The sequence below is a fragment of the Callithrix jacchus genome, chromosome 12 (genome assembly GCF_049354715.1).
Source record: "Callithrix jacchus isolate 240 chromosome 12, calJac240_pri, whole genome shotgun sequence".
Classification (NCBI taxonomy): domain Eukaryota; kingdom Metazoa; phylum Chordata; class Mammalia; order Primates; family Cebidae; genus Callithrix; species Callithrix jacchus.
Genome location: NC_133513.1, coordinates 41,630,762 through 41,658,594, shown reverse-complemented (window position 1 = coordinate 41,658,594; position 27,833 = coordinate 41,630,762). Strand labels below are relative to the sequence as shown.

The 27,833-nt window shown below is 43.4% G+C and overlaps 2 pseudogenes across 1 annotated transcript in view; both read right to left on the bottom strand.

Moving 5' to 3' along the window:
- LOC103793660 (serine-rich coiled-coil domain-containing protein 2) overlaps positions 1-27,833 on the bottom strand; it is a 123,927-nt pseudogene that overhangs the window by 32,207 nt on the left and 63,887 nt on the right. The gene's annotated exons all lie outside the window — the stretch shown is intronic.
- LOC100415601 (histone-lysine N-methyltransferase SETD1B-like) overlaps positions 5,365-27,833 on the bottom strand; it is a 40,337-nt pseudogene continuing 17,868 nt past the window's right edge.

Here is a 27,833-nt window from a genome sequence, read left to right as displayed (position 1 = left end):
TGCCTGGCCGGGGTTTTTTTGTTTTGTTTTCATTTTGTACCCTCTTTTCTGCAGGAAAAGAGCTCAAAAAGAAGGTAAGAAAATAGTGGGGACAATATGTGTAACAAGATCCCACAGTGAGATCAAGGTGGGCTTCCAGTCCTATTAGGAGACTGAAAATGCTAAATGTGAAAACAAAGCAGAAGTTCTGATTTACAGCTGAGGCCAGAAGAAGGTGGCAGCTTGATGGGAATGCTGAACACTGTGCCTATGGTAGCCATAATGATTGCAGGCCCCACTCACCCACCTAAGTCAGCATTGGCTAAACCTGAAAGGTGTGGCAATTGTACCTGCAACTGAATAGGGCTGGAGGAAGTAAGGACTAGGTCTTACTAAATGTTATGAGCAAACTCAACCAACAAAAGCATACAGAACTTGAGGAATACAGTAATTTCAAAAACATAAGCATAGTGAAAATATCTATAACATACACTAATTAAAGACTCAGTTTTTAATATTCAGTGTCTAACACAGAGCCTGGCACATAACAGATGTTAGTACATACAAATAATTAACATCCTGGGGCTAGCTCAGGCTACTATCTCAAGAGACAGGAACACTTGTGGAAGACAGGCTATATACGGTCTCCACAACCAAGGCATAAAATTGTCCTTTCTATGCAACCAGAGGGTGGAAAGGCTTAACTTTACCAGCTGAGAACAAAAGAGAAGAACATGACTGTAAGGGCCCTTAATGATAACTCATTTTTACCAAGTAGGTTTATGTGTAGCACTGTGTTACTCACTTATAAGAATTATCATATCTTAGGCTGGGTGCAGAGGCTCACACTTGTAATCTGAGCACTTTGGGAGGCCAAGGCAGGTGAATCACTTGAGGTCAGGAGGTCGACATCAGCCTAACCAACATAGTAAAACCCTGTCTCTACTAAAAATACAAAATTAGCCAGATGTGGCAGAGCATGCCTGTAATCCCACCTACTTGGGAGGCTGAGGCACGAGATTCAATTGAATCTGAAAGATGGAGGTTGGAGCAAGCCAAGATTATATCACTGCAATCCAGCCTGGGTAACAGAGACTCCGTCTTAAAAAAAAAAAGAAATATCAAATTTTAACTTCTTACCTTAACAACTAACAACTAATAGAAAGGTATATTTATTCCCATTTCACAGATAAAGAAATTGCTTTAAAAAAGTTAAGTAATTCGTCCAAGTTCATACAGAGAGTAAGGGATCAGGTTCAGTGGCACTTAATATGGTAGGAGAACTGGTGGCGGCGATAGCATAGCAGCAGAAGCTAACACTTTTATAGCTCTTACTATGTGTTATGCAATAGTCTAAGAAATTCACATATATTAATTCATCTAATCCTCACAAATTAATGAAGTAAACACAATCTTTATTTTACAAATGAAGAAATTAAACAGGGTCACACAATTAGAAAGTGTGGGGCCAGAATTCAAATTTAACCATTAACCTATACAGCTGCTCTTCAACTATTTTTCTTAAGGTAACACTCAATGTATCTGTGTTTCCCAAACTGCAGATCATGACATCAATTTCTTGGTTTATGACAAGCAGATTTTCTTGGTAAATACAAAGAATAGAATAGAATGAACTATCCCATTCCGTTCCCAGTACCTTCACTAGTGCTGGATAAGATGACTGAGATACTGGAGGTGACAAACTATAGGACAAACTTAGGTAATGGTTGCATTTAGTTTTGTAATGGGTAGGGGGAAGAATAATCAAATTTAACAGTGTAAAATATTTAAGAACGTATTTATGAAGCACAAATCAGAAAACCTATTTCTTCTGTAAGTGCAAAAGTTACATAGAACAGAGAAAATATTTAAGAATTACTTGAAGCAACTGCAGACTCAGTTTGAATGAAAAAACCAAAAGAACAATCAATTTTCTTAAGAAATCAATACTTTAGGAAAGCTTTAGAAGAATATGAGGAAAAAAGGTAGGGGGAAAGAGAAGCAGAAAGTTAAAGTAAATGCTCAATTTAACTTTAATAAGCCAAAAAAATTTAGTCACAAAAAACAAAAAAAAGCATGCAAAATCAGAGGGGGAAAAATGGTGCCACCAGAGCCTCCTGAGGAACTGAAAACAAATATACAAATTGCAGTTTTATCAGGAATATCACAGTAAAAAAAAATTTTTTAACAATGAACTATAAGATGAATAGAAACTGTAGCTTAAAATAACTTTTTGCACAAACATAGCTAATGCCAAGAAAATGCAGCACTGAACGAAAATCACACAACTACCATAAACAAAGAATTAAAAGACTCTTAAACATTAAGCAAAGAAAATGCTTCTCACCACCTCAAGATTTTAAAGGTGGCTGAGAAATCTACAGAGAAAAGTGAAAAGCAATGTTCTAAACAAGACAATGATGTAAAACCAATGGAAGTACACCTGGGTGGTGCAGGGAGAAGTTTTGAAAAGCAAGTGGACAAAGAAATTTTAAGTAAAGGGAGAGACAGTGAACTGAAAGCCAGTCAGCTTGATAATTAAAAGGAAGTTAAGAAACAAATAGAAATTCTGTAAACAAGCCAGCCAGTGAAAGATTAGACTATAAAATAGTAAACAGTATTATACTGACTCAGCTTCCTGAAGCCAGCTCTCATAAATGGGATCAGTGCCCTTATAAAAGGCTTATTTTCCCCTTCCACCATGTGACAACACAGCTATTAATATGAGGCACAATGTACAAGGAAGAAGGCCCTCAGCAGACATCAAATCTGCTAATATCCCGGACTTTCCAGCCTCCAGAAATGTGAGCAAAGAATTTCTGTTGTTTGTAAGTTGCCCAGTCTAAGGTATTTTGTTACAGCAGCCCTAAGAGACTAAGACAAGTACAGTAAAATGCATTTATTTTATATACATATTTTTGCTTTAATAAGAATCTCATATTAAAAAAGCCAACATAGAACCTAAGATGGTTACAGCTTCTGTGGCTTTTTTAACGTTCAGTTGCTTTCTTTAACTTAATTTGGCATATCATAAAGCAGTCTTTTCCATCTTAATAATGGGTAAGTTATTGCCACAACAATAAAAATACAACAGACAATATCATAAAACATCATATATAGTGAGACTGTTTTTGACACTCAGTTTCAGTTATATCTCTGGATATATGTGTACCATGTATAATACATTTCTATTGAGTCACAGTAAAAAAAAGCTTCATGAACACTACACTACACTATGAAATGTGGGAGTCTTTCCCACAAGAAGTGAGCAAAGAGCCCCTGAGATTCCAGGTTAGGAACTGGCACTAGAGCACTTCATAAAGCATCAGGGGAAGCTTTGACAAGTATGGCAGCTAAGACTTTGTTAAAGTGAACCAGCCCAAGACAGTTCCACTGCCGTTACAGAGACATCACTCTCTATAGAGTCACGTGGTTAACTTCTTTATGGCAAAACAGAAGTAGTTGACAATCGACTATTAAAGACTAATCGCTGTTCCACAAAAAGGTCTTTTTCAAATATGCCTCTTTAAATTCCCTTGAACATTACAACAGTAAAAACACATATGGGCAAAAATATGTAAATGTCTAAGAATTTTTTTCTGTATAGGCACTCTTTGAAACATAAAGACCCTACCAAAGAACTTTTACATAGACAGAAACCTTGCACACTAGCTCCCACTCACCAAGAAGACTGCTACCCTCATTATTCCTACTCTCAGAGTGCTTCTCCAATAACCAGCAGGCCTGAGGAGATACTGCCACCTAATGGCAAGTGCAATGAACTATGTCTTGTGGCCCTGTTTCCATACCTCACTTTGGCTCCTCTACCTTCAACATTAGGCCTCAAAAAGATTGGATGCACACAAGTCACCATTTTGCCTATCTTGCTCTCATGAGTGATCCATCCCACACAATCTCTTATTCCAGCACTATCCATAGAACATGGTGCCATAAGAAATGTTCCCTATCTGTCCTTACCCAATACATGTATCTGCCGTCAATACAGTAGCCACTAGCCAAATGTGGCTATTATTACAATGTGATGTCACAGAAAAAGCATTTTTAAACTACGTTAAAGAAACATAGTCTAGGCCAGGCACGGTGGCTCACGCCTGTAATCCCAGCACTTTGGGAGGCCGAGGCAGGTGGATCACGAGGTCAAGAGATCGAGACCATCCTGGTCAATGTGGTGAAACCCCGTCTCTACTAAAACAAAAAATTAGCTGGGCATGGTGGCATGTGCCTGTAATCCCAGCTACTCAGGAGGCTGAGGCAGGAGAATTGCCTGAACCCAGGAGTCGGAGGTTGCGGTGAGCCGAGATCACACCATTGCACTAAAGCCTGGGTAACAAGAGCGAAATTCCATCTCAGAAAAAAAAAAAAAAAATTATATATATAAATATATATACGTATATATATATTTTTTTTAATTTCTAGATTTTTTTTTTGTAGAGATGGGGTTTTGCTACATTTCCCAGGCTGGTCTTGAATCCAGAGCTCAAGTGATCCATCCATCTTGACCTCCCAAAGTGCTGGGTGTGTTAACCACTTTCTGCTCAGTTTCCCATTTGTAAATTGGGGTGACAGTGATTGCTCTGCAAGTGATGAAATATGCTTATGGTCCTTAGCAGAGGTTTTTTTTTTTGTTTTGAGATGGAGTATTGCTTCACCCAGGCTGGAGTGCAGTGGCGCAATCCTGGCTCAGTGCACCTCCCAGGCTCAAGTGATTCTAGTGCCTCAGCCTCCAGAGTAGCTGGAATTGTAGGCACACACCATCACACCCAGATGATTTTTGTATTTTCAGTAGTCACGGGGTTTCGCCATGCTGGCCAGGCTGGTCTCAGACTCCTGGCCTCAAGTGATCCACCTGCCTCGGCTTCCTGTAGTGCTGGGATTACAGAATTGAGCCACCATGCCCAGAACTGAGCAGAGCTCTTGACATAGACTGAGTGCTCACAAATCAGTCTGATACAAAAGGGATAATGACAGCTCCAGCCTCAAGGGCCTATGGGAAGAGCCAAGCTTCATGAAAGCCTTGTAGTGAAGAGCCCAGACTCTAGGTTTGCTTGGGTTCAAATCTCAACTCTGCCACTTGCAGCTATGTGACTTTGGACAGGTTACTGAGATTCTATGAACCTTAGGTTCTTCATATGCAAAATGGGAATCATAGCCCCTATCTCACCAGGCTACTGAAAGGATGCCTGAGGATATGAAGGGGACAGGACACAGAAGGCCTCAGGCCTGGTCTGCTGTTAAGCTGTATAGCACTGCTGTTACATGTGGCCCCAAGACCTGCTAACTCTGGGAGTGAGATGGGCCTGGCACAGAGGGAGTCCTTAAAACATGCCAGTGATGATTCACTTGGGAACCTGGCAGGGTGCCAGCACACAAACACCGATTGGGAAATGACGGTGATGCATGCTGCCACCTTCATGGGCACGGTGGGCTGCTCCAGACTGGGAAGCGGGGCCCAGAGAGGTGAGTGGGGACTTCCTGCACCCCAGAAGGGGCTGAGCCTCACACCTGCAGGATATAAAGGTGGTAGACCCAGAGCGTGTTGTTAAGCCAGTCCATGTCATTGTCCTGCTGCAGCAGTCGCTCGCAGGTGACACACAGGAAGCGGATGTCCTCCTCGTCAATGCCACCGTTCCAGATGTCATACAGGATGGTCATCTCCTCAAACTCCGAGTGGGGCCAGAAGAGGAGCTGAGGTGGCGAGAGCTTGGGAGAGCCCGCAAGTGGCACCAGGTCTTCATGGCACCACGGCCTCCGACTCTTGGCCAACTCCATGTACTCCTCAGTGACCTCGTCACGCCCATGGGAGCCTGGAGGGAAGGCCTCGGAGGGCCACTGGTTGTCTAGTGCCCTTGAAGGGCAGCTTGCTGGGCTCTACAGGTAGGGGATGTTGGGGGGGCTGCGGGGCAAGGGGTGGAGGGGCTGGGATCCTTGCATTCTGGAAGTCCAGGGTCACCGTCCAGGGGTCATGGCTGCTGGGGAAGACATGGGCCTGCGGCTGGCCCGGCGGAAGCAGGAGGTCCCTTCCAAAGGCGGCTCCCACGGTCAACCGGACCAAGGGCCCATCCAAGGAGAGCAGAGAAGGTGGGGATTGCCAGAGCTAGCTCAGCTTCCTCTTGATGGGAAGTGGGCAAGGGGCCAGGGGGGCAGGCAGCAGGGGCGGCAGCTGGTTGGAGGCCTGAGCCTGGGCCTGCAAAACAGCAGGCTATGCCAAGGGCAAGAGCAGGGGCAGGGACAGAGGGAGGGAGAGGCCTGTCTCCAGGAGTACCGGGGAGGCCAGGGGCCCAGAGCACTCGTCACATCAGCCAGCGGGGAGCAGGCAGATGGACAGGAGCAGGGGCCTGCTGGGCTCGGGGAAGGTGAGTGTGACGCTGAAGTCCCGGCAAGGTGTCTGAGGGAGGCTGAAGCCAGGGGATGGGGCTGGGAAGGAGAAAGGGCTGCCGGGCACTTGAGGAGAGCTCACGGACAGGCCACTGCCACCTGCTGATAACAGGGGCTTCCCGCCTGGTGTGGCTGGCACTGTCTCTGTGCTCTGCGACTTGGCCAGGCTGCCACAGAGGCCTTGAGTACGTGGAGGCTGGTCCTCAGTAGGGGGCTCCGGAGGGATAGATGGGTGTGAGCCATCTGTGGTCTCGGGCTCCAGCAGTGGGCTGGGTGGCCGGGGCAGTCCTGGGGGCAGTAATGGTGGCTGCAGGGGCAAGGGGAGCATTGTAGGGGGCTCAGGCTCTACTTCAAGGTCATGCTCTGGCCCCTTCCTGGCTCACACCTGGCTCCTCAGGGGGCTCCCTGGAGTTCGCTGGCTCTTCAACATCAACATGCAAGGGGGGCTCATCCAGCATGGGGCGCCACTCCTCAGAAGCCACAGCCTCAGTCTCGATGTTCACCTCCTCTTCCATGCCCAACGAGTCCATTGCCGGTGCCCCCGGGGCCACAGTCACTTCCTCCCCATCCTGCTCAAAGTCCTCAGGGCCTGCAGAAGCCATGCTCTCATCTGTCACCATTACCTCCTCCTCCTCTTCCTCTTCCCTGGCCACTATCTCCGCTTCATCCTCCGAGGATGAGGGTGAGGACTCGGAGCTTGACTCAAACTCAAAAGACTCAGAACTCTGACTGGACGATGTGGCTTCAGCCTTGGAGGTTGTGATGCTCACCGTCTCCTCTTCATCCCAGTCCCCTTCATCCTTCTCAGTTGCCTCTGACAGGGCTGTGTCTTCGTCATCGTTCTCAGACTCATCCTGGTCATCACTGTCATCATCGTCATCCTTATCTGATGTGGATGAAATCGAGGAGGAGGACAGCTGGATCCTGGGGCCTTCCTCCTTCTCCTCCTCTTCCTCCTCAGTGCTCTCCTGTTCCTCCTCCTTGTCAGAGGCTGAGGATGAGGGTGAGGTGGTTGAGGAGCCTGAGGATGAGGATGCCGATGAGGAAGAGGACACTGACAAGGATTCCTTCTCATCCTCCTCCCCACTGCCGTCCAGCTCCAGTCTGTGCTGGCTGCCGCCGCACACCCACACTCTTGGGGTCCTGCTTGGCAAGCTCACAGCGGGTGTCCGCCATGTTCCGGTCCTGCTCCCGCTCGGACTCTTCAACTTCCTCATCCATAAAGGTTGAGGGCCGCGGTCACTTCTGGTCGCCAGACAAGGTGGTGTCTGGTGGCTCCTTCCTCTTGACCTTGAAGGAGGGCAGCAAATGGCCCCACACAACCTGATGCCTAGGCGCAGGCCCTCATAGCCCAGGCCCTCGCCCTTGTCCCATGACTGCAGCAGGCACGAGGTGATGCAGTCCTTGGGCTTTGGCCTGTCCTTGTCCTTGTGCTCACCCAACTTCACGGGGGTCAGCAAGGCCTTGGCTTTCCACTCCTTCTTGTCCCACCACTCATTGAAGGTCCGGAAAGCCACCACTTCCACCATCTTGTGGTTCAGGTCGTGCTTCGTGATGGCCTCAAGCTCCTTTAGAAACACCAGCAGGACACCAACCACTGTGGCCTTGTGCGGGTACTTCTAGCGGGGCACATAGCCTGGTGGAGGCACTGATGGGTCAAACTTGGGCAGTGGTGGCCAGTGCTGCCCACAGCCCAGGCTGGAGTTGCCGAGGGAGAAGAGGCCCTGGTAGGGCGCCAGGTTGACAAACTGGAGCCCAGCTGAGGCAGCAGCAGCCGAGGTGGCCATAAAGGGCGGGTAGGGGCAGGTGCCCTGGCCTGTCATCAGCCAGCTGAGCACCTGCGTTTGCATCTGGAAGGACATGGGCATGCCGCCCCACTGGCCACCCAGCACGTGGCTCATGTCCACCTGCATCACGAGGAACAGGCCCAGCAGAAAGGGGGCAGTGGTGGCAGGATGGGTGGGAGTGGGACTCCAGGTGGTGCTGGCAGAGGTGGTAGGGGCACTGTCACAGCAGGGTGGGCTGGAGGTGGTGGGGGTGAAAGTGGAGGCAGAGGTGGGGGCATGGGGAAGCCAGGCTGTGGTGGGGGCAGCGGGGGGAAGCCAGGTGGTGGGGGCAGTGGCAGGGTTAGGGCCAGCATGGAAAGGGCTGCCACGGCCCCCTCTCCTGGGGTCACCACCGTAGGCCTGGGGCAGTCGGCACTGCTGATAAGGGCTGAGGACATCTCATCATTCGAGATCTCCATGTCCTTGCCTGAGGACTGCTGGCCCTCATCCATCTTCTTTGAGGCTGGGTTCTGTCTCCAACCAGGTCCAAGGCTACCTCGGCTGTCTGGCCCAGAAGCCCAGCAGGGTCCAGGGGGCTAAGCTCGGATGGAGGCCAAGACCCAAGGCTCAGGTTAAGCTCCTCATCCTCATCAGAGTCTGGCAGAGGCGTTGGGCCGATGTCCTCCAGGCCGGTGCTGGAGGGGTGCGAGGAGGGGGGCCGTGAGGCCTCAGAAGCTGGGCTGGGAGTTCGTGCCGAAGGGGGCCAGCAGGGAGAGGTGGGGGGAGGAGGAGGAGGAGGAGATGGGGCTGCCCTCCACCTGCAGCTCAGTGTCCAAGTCAGGCACCGGCAAGAAGAGCAGCTTGGTGCACTACTCCTTCGGCAGCATCTCGATGCGCGAGTCCAGGCTGTCATGGGGCTTCTCTGGCCCGCAGGGGAAGACTCCAGCATGGGCGTGCGGGGGCTGTCGCAGGGCTCGGGACTCCAGCCGAAGATGAGCTGGATGCCTAGCTCCATGCTGTTGGTGTCGGGAGGCGGTGCGCTGGGGGGTGTGCCTGGCTTCTCCTTGGCCAGAGGCTCAGCAAATGGCAGGGGTGCGGGTGCTGGTGCCCTCCAGAACTCCCTGCCATCATGGGCCCCAAAGGCTGTGGTGGTGGTCAACTCTTCTGGGGATGGAGGGAAGTGGGCCACCGGGGTCTGATATGGAGAGAAAGCAGACTTGAATCCAAAAGCTGGGGTTGCTTGGGCGGAGTGTGGGCAAATGTGGCCGAATCCTGTGGTTGGGCCTTGAATGGAAGGCCGCTGCTGCCCCCAGTGCCACTGACTGCTCCAAATGGGAGTTCTGAGGAACCCCGGTAAACGGCTGTGGCCCTGGCCACTGCAGTGACTGCGGGAGAGGTGTGGACATAATGATGTTCGTGGCGGCGGTTGTAGGCATCCATGAACTTGCTCTCGTGGCGGCAGGCCTTGAAGGTCACTGTAGGGCCCTGGCTGAAGAGGTATGAGGGTGTGGGCCGGCGGCTGCAGTAGCTGGAGTCCTGTGAGAAGGGGGTGCCCAGAAACAGCGTGAGCGGGGCCCCCTGTCTAGGAGTTGGGTGTGTCCAGGCAGTAGCTGGAGTAAGCCGTGTCCTGGGAAAAAAGTGTCCCACGGTTATTGGGAGTGATTGAGGAGGAGCCGGAGCCACAGCCTGCAGACAGGCCTCCGTCCTTGTGGCGCTTCAGGGCATCTGACAGCTGCAGGGTCTCATTCACGATTGGAGACCCAGCATCCAGCTCGCCCACTGGGAGGGTCTGCGGGGTGTAACGGCCACTGACCAACAGTTCATAGAACTGCATTCGGGTTTCCCCTTTGGTGTCCAGCTCCACGTGGATAATGTTACCCATGACGGAAGTGTTGTGCAAGTGCTGAATGGCCTCCTTGGCAATGCCAAAGTGCTTCTTGGTCTTGGGGTTGTACAAAATCTCCACCTCCTCCACCTCCCCATACTTCTTGCACATAGCCCTTAGAAAGTTTTCTCGGATGTTATCATTCAGCTTGGCAAATGTCACCTCCTTTGGAGGCACTGGGCCCATGTAGAACTCATCGATTTTGAATTTGGGCACCAACAGCTCCAGCTCCTTGTTTTTGGTCCAAATCCTGATGACTCAGGGATCTTCAACAATTTGCACTGGATGGTTGCTGGACATCGCCAGGCTGAAATGCTGCTGATCGTAGCAGTACAGTTTATGATGCCCCCTTTTCAGAGTCAGGTCAATCATCAACTTGTAACTTCTCCAATAGTGGTTCCTCCTCTAGCCTGAAGGGCTGGGCTGCGGCAGGGGCTGCTGGTGGTAACGGTGGTGTGGCTGTTCTCCATGCCGTTAACCCAACATCCCTGCCGGGCGCCGGCCTCCCTGCAATACCAGCCAGTACATGGTGTCCCCAGTGTGAGACAAGGCCGGGGCGGCCGGACGGGAGATGGGGGGGTGCCGACGCCCCCTCCGCTGCTGGGCCCAGAGCTGCTGCCGCAGCCTCTGCTGCTGCTGCTGCCCAGGAGGCGGCTGGCGGCAGAGGCTGAAATGTAGTCTTAATGCAGACCAGTAAACTGTCACTTAATTCTAGTTGCAATGACATTTCCAAGCATTAGATTTTCTTCTTGCTTCTTAAACCAATTATAAAATACTCTATATTTTGAAATTTCTGGGCCAAGAATGGTGGCTCATGCCTATAGTTCAAGATACTTGGGAGGCTACAGTAGGGGGATCACTTAAGCCCAAGAGTTCGAGTCTAGCCTGGTATACTGAGACCCAGTGTCAAAAAAAAAAAAAAAAAAAAAAAAAGCCAGGCACAGTGGCTCACACCTGTAATCCCAGCACTTTGGGACTTTGGGAGGCCCAGGCAGGTGGTTCACTTGAGGCCACAAGTTCCAGAACAGCCTGGCCAATAGGATGAAACCCCATCTCTACTAAAAATACAAAAATTAGACAGGCATGGTTGCAGATGCCTGTAATCCCAGCTACTCAGGACACTGAGGCACAAAAATTGCTTGAACCTGGGAAGCAGTGATCTGAGATCACACCACTGTACTCCAGCCAGGGACACAGAGTAAGACTCTGTCTCAAAGAAAAAAAAATTCTACCACCCTAACACAACTATACAACTATTCTCTCACGTATCCTTCCACATTTGGCTACTGGCTACTGTTCTGATAAGGCAGATATATGTATTGGGTATGTACTTTTAGAAGGTACTTATGTACCCTTCTAAATTTCATCTACACACACAGAGTCAGCTATATTAACTCTCTAGATACAATTTAATGTTCTACTTTTAAAATATCATTGTTTTATAAATATATCCCACAGTTCTACAGTTATATTTCTTATTTTAAGGGCTAAAATATATTACATTGAATTAATGTGCTATAAATCATTTAACCACAGATGACTGGACCAAAGATTATAACTATCTTTATCCTTCAATGTACCACTTTTAAAGCTACCCTGGCAAAATGAATACAGAGGAGGTAAGAGTAAAGAAACATGCCACATGATGAAAAACTGAAGCACTTATAAATGGTTTAGCCTAACAAAGCCAAGCGCATACATAAGTGTTGCGGTCAAATAGTTTAAGATACTATATAGAGAATCAAAATAGTTTAAGTTGTGACAAACGGGCAGAACTAGATCAATGAGCAGAATTAAGAAAAGGGCAGTTTTCAGCCCAAAATAAGAAAAACTTTTCAAACTGTCAAAATTATTCAACAAAGTAAACTACATAAAAAACACTAAGTTGTCCATCTATGAAAGCATTAAAAAAAATAAGCTAGATAAGCACTTGCCAGAGATAGTGCAGACTCTTACAACAGGTGGGAGGCAGTACTAGATAACCTCTCAGGTCTCCTTTCACTCAAATATTCAAATATTTATTAATCGCCAGCCATAATCCTAGCGACATGCTAGGTATACAAAAGTGCACAAAACAGACAGGTTCCCTATGCTTTTTCCACTTACAGCCTAGTGTAGGAAATAGAGGAAAAAAAATAATAATAATTATAAATCACAAGTGCTGTAAAGGAAAATGATGAAATGCTATACTAAAAATAACAAACTGAGCATCAAGGAAGGCCTCTCAGAGGAGAATATTTAAAGTTGTGGACTAAAGAAGAGTTAAGCTATGCAGACAGCACTCTGGAGAGGTGGAAAGCCACTTAATATATAAGCTGGGGAGTGACACAATCTGATTTACATTTCTAAAAGATCATTCTGGCTGTTATATGGAGAATGAATAGGAAAGAAGAAAATGTAGAAGCAGGAAAATCAGGTAGGAAACTAGGTAGGAGTCCAGATGAGAAATGATGATAGACTAGGCTGGTTGAAGTCGATGGATAAAAAGGTATACCAAGTTTCTTTCTTCTTGTTGAAACAAGGTCTCTGTCGTCCAGACTGGAGTACAGTGGGGTGATCACAGCTCACTGCAGCCTCAACCTCCTGGGCTCAAACAATCCTCTCATCTCAGCCTCCCTAGGAGCTAGGACCACAGGTACATACCACCACACCTGGCTAACTTCTTAATTTTTGTAGAAAGTGGGTCTCACTGTGTTGCCCAACCTGATCTTAAACTCCTGAGTTCAAGTGTTCCTCCTGCCTCCCCAAGTGCTGGAATTACAGTTATGAACCCCTTCAACCCAGCCAACAGAAAGGTTTCAAGATACATAGGGGAGACAGACACTACAGGACTCAGTGATGGGTTAAACACAAAGGATAAAGTTAAAAGAGAAACCAAATAAGCTTCAGATTTCTGGCTTGAACAACTAATGGGATTGTGATTTTCTGAGATAAGAAGGTTTAATGGAGGCATGGATGTGAATCAAAACAGGAATCCAACTTTAAGTCTCCATGATTGTCTTTCTACCCTTAATAGAAAGTTTCTACTAAAAATTGCTCATGATTCATTCTTTGCTCTTTAAAAAACAGTCTGTGGAAGGGGAAATACTATAAAGGTGACTGGGCCAACTGCAAAAACAAATTGGAATACAAATGGTAGATTAAACTATTGCATCAATTTAGTGAGGTTAGTACTGTACAATTTTTTTTTAAATCCCTATGCTTGGGAAATATATGTTGAAGTAGTTAGGCAGTAAGGTGCCATGATATGCATGTAAACATATATATATACACACACACATATACACATATTCATATATACATATATATATAAAAGAGCAAACAGTAAGAAAATGGCACAAAATACAACAAGTAAATCTGGATAGAGAGTATTGAGATATTCTTTGTACTATTCTTGGTCTTGCAACATTTCTCTGAGTACAAATTAACAAAACAAAAAAATACAAAAACGTTTTTTAAGACAGTCCCAGATTTATCTTATTCACACCAAATAATTCAAATTCCTTTAAACTCATATGTATTTCCCTCCTCAAACCACTCCATCGGGTCTTATCCATTACCCAGAGTAGTGTCCCCATCAAGGAGACAAGGAACACACACAACATACTCTATAAAGAAATGACATAAGAATTGAGAACTGCAAGAGGTTTCTTGCAATCTGCCATTTCCCATGAAGCAGCATGTCTTTAACTGTGCTCTCTGAAATGTACTATATCCTTACCTGCAGCAGACGTCTGGATGTTAAGACTCCTTTCAGTTCCAGATCTACTCTTCTCATGTAATATACTGCAATAAATCTATCAAATTAGCATGATCATGTGATATCTGCAGATTAGATGTTCCGCCTACAAATGCCCATGGTTTAGCTGGGCATCCCTGGGTACAGGGATTATTACACTATTTTATTTTTAAAATCATGTTTTCCTGTGTTCTACTTTCTCCAGTAGACTGAGAGCTCCCTGAAGACAAGCAGAATGAAATATTTAGTTTTTTTTTTTAATTCCTAAATACTATTCTAATACATAAAAAAACACTAATAAAAGCTATACTGAGTGAAGAAATGAAGAGCACACTGAAAAATCTTTCTTATGATTGCAGCTCTACTAAATAGTACTTTTTTTGCCCTTGGATATAGCAGTATGTAGAAAGAGTCGTACTCTAATTCAGTAGTGAAGGAGACCTAACTTCTAGGATTGCTGATAAACAAATGAAATTGGCTATAACCTGATACACAAGCCCATAATCTTGTTTACTTCGATAATTATCATTATAATTTTATAAAATATGATTAATAAAAAGTAAAATATCTTAGGCCTGAGTCTCGACCACACCTTAAAATTAAAGTACATTATATTTAACCCACAGTACAATTGGTCAATACAAGGAATATTACTTCAGTGACAAGAAAACACATCATAGTCTAGACAGAACTTTGTTCTGTATTATCAAAGAATCTAAGTAAAACTATGTAAGGTAAGAATGTTCAACTGAGTAAGTAAATTAAAGTCTAATCATTTTACTGTGACAGGGCAGTTTTTCAAGGCTACAACGGAACTTGTCAAAGAGAATAACATTCAATGAGAATATAAAGTACTCCAAAAACAAAACTGTGTAAGTAGATATGTATCTTTATCCCAAATGATTATATAGTAACACTTCAAAAGGTCCCAATACCAAATGTCAAAATGCCAAATGCTTTTAAACAATGTTTATGAGCTGTATTAAGAGGAGGAAAACACAGTGTTTCCTACTCAGCTATGTATTCTGTCCATATTCTTGCTGTCAATTCTCCTATTTCCCTTTAGATCTCCCCAACCCATGAAATACAATGCATGTGACAATCTGCAATAGTTCTCAAACCCATCCTGTCCTCTCCTCTCCTCATTTCCTAATCTAGAATCGTACTAGCCAGTATGCTAGCACTCAGGCCTACTGAATTTTCTGCCTTCCATTTCTTCCCTTTCAATTTTTCACAATTTTCCTGAGGTTAATATTTAAAATTCTGAGTCTGATCATGTCACTCTTTAATTTAAAATCCTTCAGTAATTCTCTAAAGTACAAATACCTAAACACAGCAGCTATTTATTAGGTACTTGTGTGCCAGGTACCAGTGTTACCTAATTTTACAACATTAGGTAACAAGATTACAAGATTGTTGTAATCTTACAACAATCCCACAGTGTAATATTTTTATTATTCTGATTTTGCACATTAAGGAAATTGAAACTTAGGGAAATAACATATAGACACACAGCTAGTGAGTGAGTGCAGCTAAAATAACCCAAGCCTTCAAATTGTGTCTATGGCATTCCTTTACAGCTGCTCCCTCTCACCACTAACCAACAAACCCTGCCTTCCAACCACACCAAACCACCTAAGGATCTGTAACCATAAGATGCTCTTTCAGGAGTCCTTATTGAAGTGCACCCTACTCCCTTGACTCAAAATACTACTTGTTCACCATGGGAATTCTCTCCAAAGAATTTATCCCTTCTTTCCCACCTTGCCTAGGGAAATTGCCCTGGGCAGAATAACATAAACCAAAATGATACACAAATCCGACTATCACCTTCAAAATGCTACAATACAGAATACCCAAATGGATTTTCCAAGGTAATGTCCAGGTGACAATCTACTGCCAGCCTCATAAACCCCTAAATTCATCAGAAAGTAAATAAAGATCAGCAATAAAGCAACATGTATTCAAAAGATAACATTAAAAAAGAAAAAAAAAAAGCAACAGCAAAATTTTTAAAAACGCTAATACTTTTGTAAAATATTCACAAAATATAAATTCAGTTATTTTGAAATATGTGCAAAATCATTTAGTACAAGAAAATCTTAAGCTTTAAAGTAAAAAATTACTGCAAATTTGGACCTTTGACGGCACAAGTAAGACAAATCCTATCTAAGATCTACTATTAGCAAACCAAAAAAAATTTCAAGAGACTAAAGAGCTCTTCTGCAACTATGCCTGGGTTCAGAAAATTATTCTTCAACACCAAACAGCATGTGCTTGTGAAACATATTAAATGACACAGAGCTACAATGATTATGTTACCACATCTCAAGCATCAGCACATTATGCCAATATCTTTCAGGAACATGAAACAGTGATATCAGGAGTTTCTCCTGGGTATTAACTGACAAACAGCACCTCTTCACATACTACTCAAATACATTAGGTTACAATGTTACACACTAATACTCGAATTTTGTCTATTTCAGTCTCAAGATGTTCCTGTAGTTGATTGCTGCTCTTACATTGTCATGTAGATAAATAAGGACCTAACATTATATGTGCAAACTTTTAATCTTTTCTTGCCCTTTCCCTGTAATACTAACATATCATCTACTTTAGCTTTAAGTAAATTTTTTGTAAAAAGTAAAAATTACTTCATAACAATGTCATCTAATTGAGACATTCAGGAAACTGCCCTTTAATGGATACAGAATAATTAGTCCGTGGTTTAAGCCCTATTCTAGGGTGGTCAACTCAAAACTATATTTTGTGTTTGGCATTCCTCCTGGCTATAACCAAAATGCATTTCCTGAATATGTGTTACATATAATACCCAGGACCAGGTGAGGACTTAACACTAAATTAGCTTTTCATAGTTGTGTACTCTACATGTTAGATCTAGCCCAAGGAAACAGCAAAGAGAATGAAGAGAGAAGAGATACCTCACCAAGACTTGACAACAAATGGAAAATGAAATTTAAGAGAAGTCTGGATTACTCCCAGCATTATAATTTAAGCAGCTGAACGACTGGCAGTATTATTAAGAAAAATGGGAAAATGAGCTGAATGAATGAACAAGAGACAATAAAGACAGCTGGAAAATAAAAGGTATAAAAGAGAAACAGGGCCAGGCATGGTGGCTTACAGCAATAATGCCGCCATTTTGGGAGGCCAAAGTGGGTGGGTCACTTGAGGTCAGGGAGACCAGCCTGGCCAACATGGTGAAACCCTGACTCTACTAAAAATACAGAAATGAACTGAGTGTAGTGGCAGGCGCCTGTAATCCCAGCTACTTGGGAGGCTGAGGCAAGATAATCGCTTGAGCCCAGAAGGCAGTTTGCAGTGAGTGATTACACCACTGCACTGGGTAACAGGGTGAGACTCCACAACAAAAAAGGGAAGAAGGAAAAGAAAGGGAGAAGGGAGGAGGGAGAGGGGGAGAGAGAGAGAAAGGGAGAGCGAGAGAGAAAGGGAGGGAGAAAGGAAGGGTGAAGGGGAGGGAGAAAGGGAGGGAAGGAGAGAAACAGGAGAGTGATGCTTTGGAAGACAAAGTGTCAAGAACATGGGCATAATGGTCTAAGGTTTACAGTGGGTTTAACAATTAGGAACTATGTCAACAGATACAGTTTCAGTAATTAGAGGAAGCAAAAGTAAGATGTTGGGAAAGAATTAGTACAAAATCAAGGCAAATAAAGAATGTGTGAAATGTGCTTGGAATGGAATACAGAAGAGTTTTGCTGGATCAAAGTTTCATGTGACAGAAGATAAGAAAAGTCTGAATCAAGGGCTTTGAATTCTAGATTTTATTTTTGGAGTTCATTCTGTGAACAGGAGAAGGAAAGGCATGTAACTTTCTTCCTTTTTAAGACAATTTTCTGATGACAGGGTGCAGGAGGAACTGGAATAACAAGAGTTAACGCAGGACTAGTTACTAAAAGGTCTTACAATTACCTAGGCATAGTAATAAGGACCTGAAAGAGATTGGCAGTAGCCAAAGTAAAAAATAAGGAATATTTGAAAGAGATATTCTTATTCCCAGGCTGCCTTTGACACTGTGATATGATAATGTATTACATATATATTTGGTCCCTGCCCTGGTTCAGGACACACAGCTCCTAAAACCCGTGGAATCTCCAAAGTGATGAGTGTCTTTTGTATGCTAATGAGGACTGACCACAGGATGAAAGCTGGTCACCAGAAAGAGCAGGTCATGAGTACAGGGTTGGGACTTTTCAGCCCCATCCCCCAACCTCCAGGGAGGGGAAGGGGACTGAAGGTTGAGTTCATCACCAATGGCCAGTTATGTAATCAATCATACCTATGTAATAAAAAGCCTCCATAAAAAACCAAAAGGACAGGGTTCAGAAAGCATATGAATTGCTGAATACGTGGAGATACCTCGAGAGTGGTACACCCAGAGAAGGCAGAGAATCTCCATGCCCCTTTTCATGCCTTACCCTATTCATCTCTTCCATCTGGCTGTTCATCTGTATTTTTTGGAATATGCTGTTCAATAAATAGGCAAACATAAGTCAAGTGTTTCCCTAAGTTCTATGTGCTGCTCTAGCAAATTAATTGAACCCAAGAAGGGGGTCATGGGAACCCCAATTTATGGCCAGTCACAGGCACAGGTCATCATCTGGAGCATGCATCTGAAGCGGGTAGGGGCAGTCTTGTGTTATCCTTATCCTACAGGATTTAACACTACAGGAAGACAGCGTCAAATTGGGCTTAAATTATAGGACATCCAGTTGATCTTCATTGGAGACTCTGGTGTCAGAATTGCTTAGTGTGTGGCAAAACAATCTCCAAACATTTAGTGTAAGTGGAGCTCTGTGACCAGGTGCTGTGGCTCACTCTTATAATCACAGCACTTTCAGAGGTGGAAGTAGGAGGATCACTTGAGGCTAGGTGTTTGAGACCAGCCCATGCAAGATAGCAAGACTCTGACTCTTAAAAAAAAAAAAAAGTTACAAAGGCCAGGTGTGGTGGCTTATTCCTGTAATTCTAACACTTTGGGAGGCCAAGGTGGGAGGATCTTAGAGGCCAGGAGTTTGAAACAAGTCTGGGCAACATGGCAAGACCTCATCTCTACATAAAAATGTTTTTAAAAAAATTAGCTGGGCATGGTGGCACACACTTGTGGACCCAGCTACTTGGGAAGGCACATCAATTAAGTCCAGGAGGTCGAGGCTGTGGACTTAATTTGATTATGGGTCAACCCATAATCAAACCACTGCACTCCAGCCCGGGTGACAGAATAAGACATTGTCTCAAAAAAAAAAAAAAAAAAAAGTGTTGTATTGAGTGGTATGAGAGAGTAGAAAAAACACTGGATTTTTTTTCCCCATCTTTTTAAAAATTTATTTATTTTACTTTAGGTGCATACTATATCTGGCATTTCTCCCCATGTTGTCCCTCCCAACCCCCCACTGTCTCTCCCTTATCTCTCTCAACTCCCTCAGTGTGTGATGCTACTCTTCCTGAGTCCACGTGTTTTTGTTGTTCAACACCCACCTATGACTGAGAACATACGGTGTTTGGCTTTCTTTTCTTGTGTCAGTTTGCTGAGAATGATGGTTTCCGGATTCATCCAAGTCCCTACAAAAAACACTAACTCATCATTTTTTATGGATGTGTAGTATTCCAATGTGTATATGTACCACATTTTCTCTGTCCAGTCTATCATTGATGGGCATTTGGGTTGGTTCCAGGTCTTTGCTATTGTACATAGGGCTGCAATGAACATACGTGTGGATGTGTCTTTATAGTAGAATGAATTGTAGTTCTTTGGGTGTATGTCAAAGAGGAAAAAAATAAAAACAGAGGAGAAAAAAAATTCAGACAAAAATAGACATTTGGTTTAGAAAATAATCAACAAGTCTTATTATTTGCTAATGAAAAGAAATATTTAATAAGTATAAATTTCCTAAGACACTTTAGGATACGACTGTCTTTAAGAACACTTTTTAAATTGCTCATTTGTATATTCTGTACAAACTGAATGATGTAAATTCCCAATCAAATGGGTCAATCAAAACTGGATCAACATTATATAATTATTTGCTCTCCTCATTCATTCAACAAAAAATTTATTGAGTGTCTATAAGTTGGGGACAAGAGGAACCTGTCATGAAAGCAAACAGTAAAATACAGCAACTACTACAGCAAAATAACTGTAATGTTAACAGGAACACAGATAACAGAATATAATCAAGGATAGATGGAAGAGGCATAATGAACATGTCTAGCAGCTTTCTAGGAAGAACAGGCATCTATACTGGGCTCCTAAAAAAAAGATAAAGTGATGGCTAGGTGCAGTGGCTCACGCCTGTAATCCCAAAATGTTGGGAGGCTGAGGTGGGTGAATCACCTGAGGTCAGGAGTTCAAGACCAGGCTGGTCAACTGGTCAACATGGTGAAACCCCATGTAAATTCCCAACCAAATGGGTCAATCAAAACTGGATCAATATTGAATAATTATTTGCTTCTAAAAATACAAAAAGAATTAGCCAGGCATGGTGGCATGCACCTGTAATCCCAGCTACTCAGGAGGCTGGCGGGGGCGGAGGTTGCAATGAGCTGAGATCTCGCCTTTGCACTCCAGCCTGGGCAACAAGAGTGAAACTCCATCTTAAAGAAACAAACAAAAGATAAAAGTGATTTAAACAGAAGATGAATGATATTCTATTTAAAAAAAAAAAAAAGGAATAGTGGCTGGGCATGATGGCTCACGCCTATAATTCCAGCACTTTGGGAGGCCAAAGTGGGTGGATCACCTGAGGTTGGGAGTTTGAGACCAGCCTAACCCACATGGAGAAACACCATCTCTACTAAAAATACAATATTAGCTGGGCATGGTGGCACATACCTGTAATCCCAGCTACTCAGGGGGCTGAGGCAGGAGAATCGCTTGAACCCAGGAGGCAGATATTGTGAGGAGCTGAGATCACACCACTGCACTCCAGTCTAGGCAACAAGAGCAAAACTCCATCTCAATAAAGTAAAATAAAATAAATGATAAAGGAATAGTATGTGCAAAAGCAAAGAGATATCTAAGTATTTCTCATTATCATAGAACCTCCTCTTGGAGGACTGACTACCTGTATGCTAACGAAAAATCTGGTCTTTATTCTATAGTCCTATGGTAAGAAACATCATGTGTGCATTAGATTCCCTTAGGAAGGCAGGGCACGGTGGCTCAAACCTGTAATCCCAGCACTTTTCCCAAGGTGGAAAAATTGCTTGACACTAGGAGTTCAAGATCAGCCTAGTCAACAGCAAGATATCCTAGGGAGCACTCCAGATCCCCTGAAGCATGTGCAGGCAAAAGGTGGATAGAGAGGCAAAAAAAGAAAACTAACTTCTGCAAAGAATAGGGAGCCACAGATGACTTTTTAGCAAAAACAGAACTGGTCAGATCTAAGTTTCAGAAATCCAAAAATCAGGAGCATAAATCAGAGGCTAAGCTAAGAAAATCTGGAGAAAGAGCAATAGAGGGTTCACCAGTCTGGCCAAAATGGTGAAACCTCACCTCTACTAAAAATACAAGAGTTAGCCGGGCATGATGGCAAGGGCCTGTAATCTCAGCTACTCAGGAGGCTGAGGCAGGAGAATCACTTAAACTCCGGAGGCAGATGTTGCAGTGAACTGAGATTGTGACATCACTGCACTCCAGCTCTGGGCATCCAAACAAGACTCAGTTGTCAAAAAAAAAAAAGCAAGAACAAGGCACAAAGCTTTATCTTCTCTTAGCCAAAATAACTAGGAATTGCAGAGCTAGTCCCACACGTCATCAGAAAGAGTACAGAGGCAACCCTGCAGGCAGTAGCTGCTGCAAAAAGCAGACCATGCACGTTTATCCAGGAACTGGAATAAACTTAGCTTTGGCCCTGAAGTCCTACCTGGTACCTAGCTTTTCTTTCCTTTTTGACTAATCATTTCTCCTCTTACCCACATCCCAGTATTTTCCATCACGGTTATGAGGTCGGATAACTCCCCCATCCCATTGGCCTGAACATTCTGCTCCCCATCTGAATTTAGTCAGGCAGCTGATAGGAGCTGCCTCATCACAGCAGTGGTAACAAAAGGAGTAGAGTCCTTGAAAGACCTTCTTGTACCTCTGGGATGCACGCACTGCATGGGCTTTCCATGAAGAATCTTGACTAATTTGGCACTGCCCCCAGCAAACAGGAAGTCTCAAGCTATCAGTGCAGCTAAGTGATGCACAGAAATCATCAACGGGAACTCTGGGGGATCTGGGGTGGGGAGACACACCAAAAACAGACTCCTTCTCCAAGTTACGTATGCAACTCAAGAAGCCAGAGATTCCTTTTGAATGTATTTTAAAAACAAGAAAAAAGGCTGGAGGGGGGCAATTATACGTGAGTGTGGGTGTATTCACACACACACACACACACACACACACACACACACACACACACACACACCTTTCTAGAAGAGCAGCTTCTAGGAACCAGGATGTGTGACAGTAAAAATGTTGTTCTTGCAAGTAACAGCTTCCTAGAACAAGCCATTTTAGCATATACAGTGAGCAAAACAAACAAAAGCTGACACCTTAGGTGGGGCAGACAGAAAAGAAGTAAATAAAATACATGTAAGAAGCTGAAAAGTACAATGGAGAAAAATAACACAGGAAAGGGGGATAGAAAATGTGGAGAGGGGCAGCTGGGTATTTTTATAAGCTGTACCAAAAGGTCTCATTGAGAAGGTGATAGCTGAGTACAGGCCTGAAGGAAGGGAAGGCACAAGTCTAAGTCCACAAAGGCAGATTTTAAGATGTTTAGTTACAGGCTAGAAAATTTACCCCATGATATAAACAAGAAATTCAAAACAAGTTAATTTTCAAAAATACCCCTATCTCTACCCCTCCACAATAAATTCCCAACTAAACCAAATGACATTCACTGAAAAAGACAAGTAACCAGAAAAATCTATGTGATGAGTAAGGCAATAGGGTCCAGTCAGGAATCTCCTTTGCTTAGTTACCAGAGCTTCTACTACACCAATCAAGGATCTCACTGGTACCCTTGCACACATACCAAAGACTCACATGTTAAAGCACTGCCTTACTCTGCATTTGGCCTTCCAGAGGTACAAGAAGGTCTTTCAAGGACTCTACTCCTTTTGTTACCTCTGCTATGAGGCAGCTCATATCAGCTGCCTGACTAAATTCAGATGGGGAGCAGAATGTTCAGGCCAATGGGATGGGGGAGTTATCTGACCTCATAACCGTGATGGAAAATACTGGGATGTGGGTGAGAGGAGAAATGATTAGTCGAAAAGGAAAGAAAAGCTAGGTACTAAGTAGGACTTCAGGGCCAAAGCTAAGAGGTCAGGACTGAAAATTCAGACCAAATTAGCAGAAAGGAGCAAAGTGTAATTCCCATTCTGCTTGGCTTGGGTAGGCAGGGCAAGAGTACTTACACTGACATATATAAAAGAATCAAAGTCAAAGGAAGAAATGTGAACTAGAGTTCAGAAAGGTAAGCTGAGGACAATGTACAAGGATCTGGTACAAACTCAGAGCTCCAGGCTGTCATACAAGTTCAGCAACTCCAGGATAGTAACTGCCTGTTGCCCATCCTAATTTAAGGACCTTACCAGTAAAGGTGTAAAGGCTTCCAGGCACATCCCTCTGCACAAAGAGAATAGACTTTGTTGGGATTTTTAACTGAGGATCACAGTTAGGACACAGGGCATCCTTGTTGTATCTGCCTCTTCCCTTGTATCTGCTTGCAATCTCCTTGTATCTACTTATATGTTCTTTCTAGATATATATTCAAACACAGGTAATATGAACACATAGCCCTCAAATTTTAACCCTAAAGAGTTCCTAATGTAGGAAGTATTAAGTTTATAAAAATTACCTAAATTCCTTTCCTAATGAGAACTGAGTCATGGACTGATTGATTATACCTGGGTTAAGAAGCAGTTTCTCCCTATCACCAGCACATAATAAATTTTCAGCAATGGTGATACTGCATGGCACCTGCTAGAGAGAACAACCTCAAGTTCCAGAGAAGACTTTCTGATATGATATACATCACAGGAAACAAAATGACTGGAACTATGAGTCGCAAGGACGGATACCTAATACTCTTCAGAAGAGAAAACAGTATCTATCCTGACAGCCTTCTTTTATTTTCTGTCCATAAAAATTTGGAAATAATATACCTAGGGACTCTCTAGAATCTTTAAATCCTCTAATTTGCAACAGCATTTTTTTTTTTTTTTTGCCAAGTAGGAGGATAAATACAGCTTTCAACGGTCATAATCCCAGTTTTCAAATAAGTCACAATTTACAAAATTTGGTAGATGGTCGACATAAAAGCAATATACATAAAATGGCACAGCAATAAAAAACTGGCAATCTGCTCCAATACCAGCAGAACCAGACATTCAAACTGCTTTATAAACTAAAAATTTTTTAACACTACCTATACCAACAAAGTAGAATCGATGTTGTATTATAAAGCTGGTTTTTTTTTTTTTTTTTTTAAATTTTTTATTGGATTTTAGGTTTTGGGGAACATGAGCAGAGCATGCAAGACAGTTGCGTAGGTACACACATGGCAGTGTGCTTTGCTTTTCTTCTCCCCTTCACCCACATTTGGCATTTCTCCCCAGGCTATCCCTCCCCACCTCCCCCTCCCACTGGCCCTCCCCTTTTCCCCCCAATAGACCCCACTGTTTAGTACTCCCCTTTCTGTGTCCATGTGTTCTCATTTTTCATCACCCACCTATGAGTGAGAATATGCGGTGTTTCATTTTCTGTTCTTGTGTCAGTTTGCTGAGGATGATGTTGTCCAGATTCATCCATGTCCCTACAAACGACACAAACTCATCATTTCTGATTGCTGCATAATATTCCATGGTGTATATGTGCCACATTTTTCCAATCCAGTCTATTATCAATGGGCATTTGGGTTGGTTCCAGGTCTTTGCTATTGTAAACAGTGCTGCAATGAACATTCGTGTGCATGTGTCCTTATAGTAGAACAATTTATAGTCTTTTGGATATATACCCAGTAATGGGATTGCTGGGTCAAATGGAATTTCTATTTCTAAGGCCTTGAGGAATCGCCACACTGTCTTCCACAATGGTTGAACTAATTTACACTCCCACCAACAGTGTAAAAGTGTTCCTTTTTCTCCACATCCTCTCCAGCATCTGTTGTCTCCAGATTTTTTAATGATCGCCATTCTAACTGGTGTGAGACGGTATCTCAATGTGGTTTTGATTTGCATCTCTCTGATGACCAGTGACGATGAGCATTTTTTCATATGATTGTTGGCCTCATATATGTCTTCTTTCGTAAAGTATCTGTTCATATCCTTTGCCCACTTTTGAATGGGCTTGTTTGTTTTTTTCCTGTAAATCTGTTTGAGTTCTTTATAAATTCTGGATATCAGCCCTTTGTCAGATGGGTAGACTGCGAAAATTTTTTCCCATTCTGTTGGTTGCTGATCCACTCTAGTGACTGTTTCTTTTGCCGTGCAGAAGCTGTGGAGTTTCATTAGGTCCCATTTGTCTATTTTGGCTTTTGTTGCCAATGCTTTTGGTGTTTTGTTCATGAAGTCCTTGCCTACTCCTATGTCCTGGATAGTTTTGCCTAGATTTTCTTCTAGGGTTTTTATGGTGCCAGGTCTTATGTTTAAGTCTTTAATCCATCTGGAGTTAATTTTAGTGTAAGGTGTCAGGAAGGGATCCAGTTTCTGCTTTCTGCACATGGCTAGCCAGTTTTCCCAACACCATTTGTTAAACATGGAATCCTTTCCCCATTGCTTGTTTTTGTCAGGTTTATCAAAGATTGTATAGTTGTATGTATGTTGTGTTGCCTCCGGTGCCTCTGTTTTGTTCCATTGGTCTGTATCTCTCTTTTGGTACCAGTACCATGCTCTTTTGATTACTGTAGCCTTGTAGTATAGTTTGAAATCCGGTAGTGTGATGCTCCCCCTGTGTTCTTTTTGCTTAGAATTGACTTGGCTATGCGGGCTCTCTTTTGGTTCCATATGAAGTTCATTGTGGTTTTTTCCAGTTCTGTGAAGAAAGTCAATGGTAGCTTGATGGGGATAGCATTGATTCTGTAAATTACTTTGGGGAGTATAGCCATTTTCACGATATTAATTCTTCCTAACCATGAACATGGAATGTTTCTCCATCTGTTTGTGTCCTGATTTCATTGAGCAGTGGTTTGTAGTTTTCCTTAAAGAGGTCCCTTACGTTCCTTGTGAGTTGTATTCCAAGGTATTTTATTCTTTTTGTAGCAATTGCGAATGGCAGTTCGCTCTTGATTTGGCTTTCTTTAAGTCTGTTATTGGTGTAGACGAATGCTTGTGATTTTTGCACATTGATTTTATATCCTGAGACTTTGCTGAAGTTGCTTATCAGTTTCAGGAGTTTTTGGGCTGAGGCAATGGGGTCTTCTAGGTATACTATCATGTCGTCTGCAAATAGAGACAATTTGGCTTCCACCTTTCCTATTTGAATATCCTTTATTTCTTTTTCTTGCCTGATTGCTCTGGCTAGAACTTCCAGTACTATATTGAATAGGAGTGGTGAAAGAGGGCATCCTTGTCTAGTGCCAGATTTCAAAGGGGATGCTTCCAGTTTTTGCCCATTCAGTATGATATTGGCTGTTGGTTTGTCATAAATAGCTTTTATTACTTTGAGATATGTTCCATCGATACCAAGTTTATTGAGGGTTTTTAGCATAAAGGGCTGTTGAATTTTGTCAAATGTCTTCTCTGCGTCAATTGAGATAATAATGTGGTTTTTGTTTTTGGTTCTGTTTATGTGGTGAATTACGTTGATAGACTTGTGTATGTTGAACCAGCCTTGCATCCCCGGGATGAATCCTACTTGATCATGATGAATAAGTTTTTTGATTTGCTGTTGCAATCGGCTTGCCAATATTTTATTGAAGATTTTTGCATCTATGTTCATCATGGATATTGGCCTGAAGTTTTCTTTTCTTGTTGGGTCTCTGCCAGGTTTTGGTATCAGAATGATGTTGGTCTCATAAAATGATTTGGGAAGGATTCCCTCTTTTTGGATTGTTTGAAATAGTTTTAGAAGGAATGGTACCAGCTCCTCCTTGTGTGTCTGGTAGAATTCGGCTGTGAACCCATCTGGACCTGGGCTTTTTTTGTGTGGTAGGCTCTTAATTGCTGCCTCAACTTCAGACCTTGTTATTGGTCTATTCATAGTTTCAGCTTCCTCCTGGTTTAGGCTTGGGAGGACACAGGAGTCCAGGAATTTATCCATTTCTTCCAGGTTTACTAATTTATGCGCATAGAGTTGTTTATAATATTCTCTGATGATGGTTTGAATTTCTGTGGAATATGCGGTGATTTCCCCTTTATCATTTTTTATTGCATCTATTTGGTTGTTCTCTCTTTTATTTTTAATCAATCTGGCTAGTGGTCTATTTTGTTGATCTTTTCAAAAAACCAGCTCTTGGATTTATTGATTTTTTGAAGGGTTTTTCGTGTCTCAATCTCCTTCAGTTCAGCTCTGATCTTAGTTATTTCTTGTCTTCTGCTGGGTTTTGAGTTTTTTTGATCTTGCTCCTCTAGCTCTTTCAATTTTGACGATAGGGTGTCAATTTTGGATCTCTCCATTCTCCTCGTATGGGCACTTATTGCTATATACTTTCCTCTAGAGACTGTTTTAAATGTGTCCCAGAGGTTCTGGCACGTTGTGTCTTCGTTCTCATTGGTTTTGAAGAACTTTATTTCTGCCTTCATTTCATTGTTTACCCAGTCAACATTCAAGAGCCAGTTGTTCAGTTTCCATGAAGCTGTGCGGTTCTGGGTCTGTTTCTGAATTCTGAGTTCTAACTTGATTGCACTATGGTCTGAGAGGCTGTTTGTTACGATTTCAGTTGTTTTGCATTTGTTGAGCAGTGCTTTACTTCCAATTATGTGGTCAATTTTAGAGTAGGTGTGATGTGGTGCTGAGAAGAATGTGTATTCTGTGGATTTGGGGTGGAGAGTTCTGTAAATGTCTATCAGGTTTGCTTGCTCCAGGTCTGAGGTC